This window comes from Macrobrachium nipponense, chromosome 16, assembly GCF_015104395.2.
Source record: "Macrobrachium nipponense isolate FS-2020 chromosome 16, ASM1510439v2, whole genome shotgun sequence".
NCBI lineage: Eukaryota > Metazoa > Arthropoda > Malacostraca > Decapoda > Palaemonidae > Macrobrachium > Macrobrachium nipponense.
This window is the reverse complement of record NC_087209.1, coordinates 33360878-33370551: the sequence shown is the minus strand read 5'-3', so window position 1 is coordinate 33370551 and position 9674 is coordinate 33360878.

Sequence of the window (9674 nt, the reverse complement as noted above, 5' to 3'; positions counted from 1 at the left end):
CCCATCTTTAAAAGCGTTGCAAATACTCATAGATAAAAGTATGGAATATTTGAAGTATCATTATCTTGAAGCCAATCCTGACAAGACCAAAGTTCTTGTTATAAAGCCCAGGAATTTTATGTCATTTAGTGAACCGTCACTCTATATTAATTACGTCAGGTTGGGAGTCGTTAAGTCATGTAAATATCTCGGCATGAATATTAATGACAATCTGAAGGACGATGACCATATTGCATCACTCTATCGAGGGCAATGCTTGCGAAGCAATATGTTGCTAAGGAACTTTCATATGTGCAATGATGAGGCAAAAGTGCATTTGTTCAGATCTTTCTGTACTTCCCTGTATTGTATGCCTTTGGCAATGAAATGTAAAATTGAAACCCTACGAAAACTTAAGGTATGTTATAATGACTCTTTTAGGTACCTGATGGGAATAGAAAGGTTTTCGAGAGTAAGTGGACACTTTGTTTCTTTAGGAATACCAACATTGATGAATTAGTGAGAAAATGTATTGTAAGCTTGTTTCAAAGAGCAAAGAGTTCAAAAAACCACTTAATTTGTGCAATTTTTAACAGTGATAGTTTTAAAAAATCATTAGATTTTAAAGAGTGGTCTAAACACATTTTCTGTGTTTAGACCTTTTGTTTTATTCCTAATATATTTGTATATAACTATTAATTTTATCATAATATTTTGTATATGGCTCTACAGCTGAAATAAAGAATTTGAATTGAATTGAATTGAATATATATATATATATATATCTATATATAGATATATATATATATATATATATATATATATATATATATATATGAGTATATATACAAACTAAACGCAATGCTGGATTGGATTATCTTGATGTCCTTCTTTTCCAATTTTCTACAAAAAAGTATCTTTGACTGATGAACAATTCATATGAAAAACTATTAATTTTTTGCATTTTCACAAAAACAAACACATAGCCGGTAGGTGCTGCATGCACCCTCGTTTCTGTTTCGGTGCAACTAAAACATTTCTTTCCAACGAAACCTTTTCAATCAAGTACGAGTAAATCTCCTTTTTCCTTCGGTGGTTGGGGAGTGGACACCATCAGCACAAAGAAACAATATGGTAAAGATTAGATTTTGCTATTGTAAAAGAATTCTATCCATTGCCATTCATGAATATAAAATCTCATTTTTCCTTCATTTCAGAATGAGTAAACGGTATTAGAATCTGTGTGAACTATAGAATCTCATTTGGAAATTTTCCGGTTTTCGTATTCATGACCAGTCAAAGGAAATATCTATTATCCGTTTTCGTCGGGACCTTGCTGGGAAGTTTACGGCTTTCAATAGCCACTGCCACCAAATCTAAACAACAGCTAACGCCATTGCCTATGAACTTCCGTACGGCGGTAGAATGAATACTTGATCTTTATATCTTGACCATAAGTCTTGTTACTTAATCACAATAATACTATGGTTCCATGGTGATTTTTTAGGCTTCATATCTCTGCTTTAAATTTAGCTTTCACCATTGCAAGGGGGGGAAGGTGAATAAGTTCCGAGGATGTAAGATGAAGGGTACTGTCTACAAAGCAGTAACCGATAAAAACACAAATATAATGGTGCGGACGGGTCTGGTCAGCTCTTGTAAAATGCGCCCGAACTCGATGGATATATGCATGCATGAGTGAATTAGATTAATTAAAGGAAGAGGAGACCGAGAAAAAAACGAAGGGAGTGAGACTTCGTGGCTATGTCAGCTTCCACGCTCTAATCCGAGGACGATGTGGAACTCAACTCCTTACCACATGCACAAAACTGGATAAAACCACACGACAACTTCGTAAAGCTGAACTCGATTTGGAATTTCTACAATACTGAATGATGTAGTCCCGAATTTCGTCCAATTCAAAGTATACAAGTCCTCGATATACCAGACTCCTTTTTAGCCTGATGCCACCACGAAATTGTTAGATATGGAAATTAACCATAAGAATAGATATATTGTCAAACTAATCGAATTATCTAGCAGTCTATTTGTAACTATTACTGATAATTTATCCATAATTGATACAATTTTTTCAAATATATGTTTAATAAATGTATTGCTGATTATGTATAAATGGTCCGATGTACTCACGAGAGAAAACTGAGAAAGCTGGGTGTATTTATGCCTTCTTTTTGAAACACTAATAAGACTATGTTTGATATGTCTAATTACAAATTAGCTAAGAGAGAGGTGTTTCTGCTTTCTTTAGGATCGGATTTTTTGCCTGCCTTGCTTTTAACCTTCATATAACCAATTCTTTGGATCTACGTAATCATTATTTGCTAGACTACTAAGAACTACAAGGTGTAGCCTAGAGAACTTTTAACAGTTTAACTAAGAGCGACTTGAATATTCTTAAAGAACTTGGAAAGCGAAAAGACCGATCAATAACAAAGCCTGACAAGGGAAATGGTATTGTGATACTAAATAAATATGAATATATATAAAAGATGGAAAATATCTTAGGAGATTAATCCAAATTAAAAAAGACAGGCGAACCTGAATACTCAGCTATCTTTAAGATAGAAGACCGAATTAACCATTTTTTGAAATATCTCAAAGACTATAAAATCATTACGGTAAATATGTATACTTCATTATACAGCACAGGTGCCCAATATAGGGTGAGGTATGGGTTACCTAAAATACATAAAGTATACCAATAAGGCCCATCCTCACCGCTTATGCTACTTCCTATTATAAAATTGCCAAATTTCTTGTGCCTCTCCTAGCACCTTTAACTACTAATATCTATAGCTATAAGAATTCAGAAAATTTTAAAAGTACAAAATCTTTCCCCAAAATTCAGACCTATTTATGGTGAGCATGGATGTGGAGTCTCTTTTTACTAATATACCGGTAGATGAAACCATTGATATTATTGTTAGCCGTATTTTTACTGACCCAGATGCCACGTTTAATAATTTTAACATCGCGGATGTTAGATAATTGCTCGAGCTCGCTGTGCAGGACACACTACATTCAGGTTGATGGTATGGCCATGGGATCCCCTTTGGGTCATACCTTTGCAAAAATTTTTATGTGCTCCCTGGAGGAACGCATACGGGACAACTGTCCTTTGACCTACCATCCATTATTTTATAGTAGGTACGTGGATAATGCATTTTATTGTTAAGAGATAAAGATAAAGCTGACAAATTTCTTGATTATACCAATAAAATACACCCTAACATTAATTTCACTGTGGAATTTGAAAAGGAAAATAAGTTGCCATTTCTGGATATAACAGTTTTTAGATATAATGATCATCTTAACATTTCGGTTATTAAAAAGGAAACGTTTACCGGCCTGGGACCGAATTTTTATAGCAACTGTTTTTATAATTTTAAACTAAACTCCATGTCTACAATGAAATAACCTATCTCCACCAATATTTCACTGACAATTGCTTTCCATCGAAACTTTTTTTATAAACACCTTTACAAATTCTTAAACAATATAATCTATTCTAAAATTAGAATACCAACCGTACCAAAATTACGATTATATGCAAGTGTCCCATTTATTCATGCCAAAAATTTCTACCGTGAATTGTTAATCGAAACATTTTTACTTGCAACTGAATTAATCCAAATACCTTGCAACCCAATGAATATCCACTAATGACTTCAGGAGTCGTATATCTATTTAAATGCCCTAGATGTAATTTAGGGACGCATGTCGGCTCCGCACGGAGGTTACTCAAAGTGAGATTGGACTCTCATCGAGGCGTCAAATTAACTAATCCTGAATTTTTGTGTACGTGAAAATACAAAAAAAAATGTAAATATGACATAAATTACAAAGATTTTAAAATTACAGGCCAATCTCCTAACGAACAATCTCTAGCTATCTTAGAATCCCTCTTCATTAAACAACTCGTTCCGCAGTTAAACACCCGGTCTTACTAAATACCTCTGTATCTCTCGGGAGTTCAAGTCGAAGCTGAACCCAGCCCGAATTTTCACTCGGTCTTTGCCTTCAGCACCTTATGGTAATCACTCCTCCCTATTTTTTGTACTTATCATTTATATTATTTGTATAACTTATTAACTTTTAATTTTTATTCCGAGTTTGTAATGTTAACTTTTGTTTTATCTTTTTATGCTTGAAAATGGGACTTTCACGTCTTGAAACGTCGCAGCAAGAATAAAGTACCTAGAAAGGGAATAAAGTATTATACTTCACCTCGCACCTACTGATGTGTACCAGTTGATAAAACCTCTTTCAATCCTCACTGTTTATATATATATATATATATGTATATATATATATATATAACATAAATATGTAAATACATGTATTTATATATATATATATATATATATATTATATATATATATATATCTATATATATATATATATATATAAGTAAAGAGGAGCCCATGTAGAAAGCTATCCTACATTTCAGAGAAAAAAACTCTCTTCTTCATGCAGGATATGAATGAGGGTAAGAATTACAGAAAGGCAGTATTTATACGAAGGGATACAGTGGTCAGCAGTTACGTCACTCCAGTTAACAATTTCTCTATAATCTTCTTAATCGATGGTTGGAGGAAGATTTTATCTATAATAGCTGAGTCCCAAGCTCCTTTCGAGAGGTTCATCATATCTATTTGTTTAATCAAAGCTGATTCTACCATCTGGCTTTTGAACTGACAATTGCTGCAATAAATTATGCATGACAAACTCCAGTTTATTCTGTGATTATGGCTATTCATATGGTTAAAAATTGCGAGCATAATATACATATATATATATATATATATATAAATATATTATATAATATATACATATTAAAAAAAACCTATATATATAGGCGGAGATATATCTATATATATTATACATATACATATATATATTATGTATACTAATATATTATCTATTGGTATTCTATATATATATATGTATTTGTATTACCATGTATGTATAACTCGAATCCTCCGAAAGTTAGGAACGTGATAAATCCATAAATAATTTCAATATTAATCGTGGCCTGTTTCATATAGACCCTTGTATTTGTAGCATGTTTAAGAATGACCTCAAAGATATAATTACAGACTTAAATAAGAATTAGTTGCCTTCGAGATATCTTCGTTGTATATGTATGTTTAATATGTATTGTGAATGTTTTTGTTTACCAAAGTTCTGAATAGTTATCACCTATAATAATCCTTTAATTGTCTTGTCCTTGTGTCTGAGCAGATTGTCTTAAACTTTTAATTGTACCCATGTTTTTGCTTGTTTGGGAAGATTACTCATCTTCCAGGTGTGTCGGATTCTAGGTACTAATCTCTTTATAATCCCTATCTGTCAGTTATATGACATTTCGTGTATTGTCATTTCTTCTGCTAAGTAAAGGACGTTTGAACGTCGAAAGATCTCGCGGATACCCCGTTGTTTATTTTTCCCTTGTGACATATACCTTTATATATATATATATATATATCTATATATATTTATATATATAAATAATAGATTATAGATAGATATATATGATATATATATATATATATATATATATTCATATTATATATATATTATATATATATATATTATATATGCGCATTTACTCATATACATGCACATGCACACACACATACATATATACACAACTCCTCTACTTTTTAACTTTCAACTTATGAACTTTTAGATATGAACAACCGTGATCGTATATTAAAAACTGTAATTTTACTGGATTATTATCATAATTTGCTAAATGTATTTGGGTTTTTTATATTTGTATTAAAAAACATAGATAGTAAAAATGGCTGAGCTCATATATATATATATATTATATATATATATATATATATATATATATATATATATATAGATATATATATATGTGCATTTACTCATATACAAGCACATGCACACACGCACACATATACAGACATTCCTCTACTTATCAACTTATGAACTTTAGATACGAACAACCTTGTGCGTAAATTAAATAATTTACTGGATTATTATCATAATTTGCTTAATGTATTTGGGTTTTATATATTTGTATTAAAAAACATAGATAGTACTGTACATATTGACTTTCAATATACCAAGTTGGACTTACGAACAAATCAAGATATGAACATCCTTTTGGAACATAACTCATTTGTAATAGGAAGGCATCTGTATATGGCACATATATATACATATTATACACACACACACACACCACACACACACATATATATATGCTATATTTGGGTATATTTTCTCTCTCATGCAATTTCTAATGAAGTTAATGGCACTGTTTGCATATACTATTTTATCAAGACTGAATTAGTCTACACTTCTTTTTCTCTTCTGGCAAGCTTCTCAGGATTAAGGAAAATTGTTAGAGATTCTTTCCATTTACCTTTTCTAGTTGACGGACTGTTTCTCCACTTCTCTCAGCAGCTCCATCAGGACTGGCTTATAAATCGACATACACGGTTTTATTACTGCATGTGGACATTTGAATTTCTACCACGACATCACTGGAAGCTGAATTCCTATTGGATGGCCGGTCTCATTCTCTCGCTGCCTGTATGGGTGGTAGCATGGGTATTCCTGGCACTCTGTAGGACGCGTCTTATGCTGAGGCTTGCATCCAAGGGCGTGGGGAAGGGCGGGAAATCCCGTCTCTGGCTGATAGTCTTGATTTGCTCCGTTGTCAGTAGTCATGACCAAGGGTGTTCTGTCGCTTGTCTCCTTTTAGGTTCTCACAGATGTCCTGTGGTTTCCTTGAAGAAGGGAGGATGAATCTGTGATCCTCTGTATATTCAACACAGGCCATTGTCAATTTATACTCACAGCTTCTGCTATTGGCAGTCTGTGTAAGCAGACTTCTCTATACACAGTCTATGCACTTTCTAATACTTCTGGTACTGGCTTACGCCGTGGTCGTCTATGTAAGTGTTGAATGATTGCCCCTTGGTTGCTGTGAGCTTTCAACCGCTTACGTAGTGGTGGTGGTGATGCAATATATGTAGTAATAGCTGAGGGCTTGACATGTCCCTTTGGTACATTTAAATCTGTATACCACATTGCTGGACTCCCACGTCTCTCTACTGGGGGTTGTGCTCATCTGAAATGCGAGGGTGCTAACTAGCTTCGGGTGGCAGTTGTAGGAAAATCCTCTTGTCAGGATTCATAGGTGTCGTCCCACTTTCAAGTATTCCCTTCATGGCCTTGACCTCATCCTTAAACTGGCTATGATAAGCTGCTTTGTAATAGAGTGTGATTTTCTTGGTGAGGTAGGTTTCATCATTTGTGTACCGGCATACGCATCCAATTGATTTTGTATGCAACCTTCCATCAGATTGCCATAGTATCCATCACTAATTAGAAGATGCCTAACACGTTCGAGCTCTGTACGAGTAGCTTCCCATGTGGAACAGTGTGTAAAAACACGTCTCATATACGCAGCTACCACAGAGCATTTGTAAGCGCCAGGGCAACTGAAGTGGACAGGTACCGTGGGGCGTGACAATAACTACCTTACCAGGAAAATCAAACTTTATTACAAAGCCTCATATCACATCCAGTTCATGGATGAGGCGAAGGCCATGAAGAGAATAACTAATCCAAACGATGTGCTTACCGCCACCCGAACCTAGTCAACACCCTTGTAATGCGGAATAGCGCAGACCTTACAGATATGTGGGAATTGACCAACGTACCATACATATTTAAATGCACCGAAGGGATCTGTCAAAGCCTCAGCAATGACTACATACGTCGCACCATTACCACAAGAGATTGGAAGCTCACCGCAACCAAAGAGCAATATTTTAATAGTAAGTAGATGACTATGACCGTGAGAAGTAAAGAGATTGTGCATAGAGAAGCCCGGTTCCACAGACTATACAAACAGCAGGGGATGTGAGTATAAAACAACAACAGCCTGCGGTAAATATACAGAGGAACGCGGACCTCATCCTTCCTTCTTCAAGGAAACCACAGGACATCTGTAAGGACCAGAAGGGAGACACAAGTGACAGAATACCCCTAGACATGACTACTGACAAGGGAATCACGGCCTTGGGCGGAAGCCTCAGCAAGTCCTACAGAACGCCTGCAGGTACCTATGCCTAGAAAGCCAGAGAAAGACCGAGAACGGCCGACCAATAGAAATTCAGCACCCCAATGGCATCATGTTAGAAATTCAAATGTCCACGTGCAGTAATAAATACCGTATATGAAGATTTTTAATCTAGTCCTGATGAAGCCGCCGGGAGAGGTCGAAAACCGGTCCATCGACTACAAAAAGAAGAAAATTAAATACGTATATTCATACATATGTGCACATATATATAGTATATATATGTATATATACATATATATACATATATATAGTATATGTGCACATATATATAAGTATATATATGTATAATATTACATTTCTATATAATATTATATACATATATATACAAATATATGTATAGATATGTATACTATAAATATATATACTATATTATACATATATATACAATTAGGTATATATATGTATATATACATATATCTACATATATATAGTATATGTGCACATATATATAGTATATATATGTATATATACATATATATACTATATATACATATATATACATATATATGTATATATATGTATATATACATATATATACTATATATACATATATATATATATGTATATATACATATATATATACATACATACATATATATATATATATACATATATATGCATACATACATATATATATATGTATATATATATATATATATATATATATATATACACACAAAATGTGTAGACATACAGAGAGAGAGAGAGAAAGAGGAGGAGATGGTTCACATAGATAAATGTATAAATACGTGGAATGATGCAAAAATGTAGTATCCGAAAAATGATTGCAATAAGGTAAGAGCATTTAGGCACATCCAGAGAATCCAAAGTTTATATAATTGATAAAAACAATGATTGCAGGGATGCTGACAGTTTGCATTCTTCGATGCATAAAAACAGTGTGGTAAATATGATTAAGTAGTCTCTCGAAATTTATTTCTATCACATTATACATTCGAACCTGGCACAAACACCCAGGTCTTTTTTATGATCAATATTTTCCGCTCTGTCAAATAATTCTTTTACTACAAATATTTTTGATATGGATTTTTAAGTTTTGAGCTAAATAAAAAAATATGACATGAGTATAAATAAAAGAAGTTATGCTCGTTACGTTTGTTTTTCTCTTATTTATTTCAGGCAATAACTTTCTAAATCAAGAAATACGGTATTGTCCTTAACTCCAAAAGTAATCACTTGCACTGTGAATTGCATATGATGGATTATACCACTGCTCAAAGTAACTGTCTTATATTTTTTACTTTATTTTAATCAAAATTATATTTTTCAAATCGAATAAGTTTTCGTATTTGAAATTGCATAACAACTGACCTGCACGCTTTTGTCAAAATGACCGGTTTTAACATATATATCTACATAACTTATGCTTATATTAATTGACTTCCCACTGAATATAAAAGTTCCCAGTTCTACCTACAAATTAAGTTCCAGCCTTCCAAATGATCTAGGCCATAAATTTAAGATGTACTTCTCTTCAAGGTGAGTTCCACAAATCAGAAAATTCAGTTTAAAAAAGAAGCAA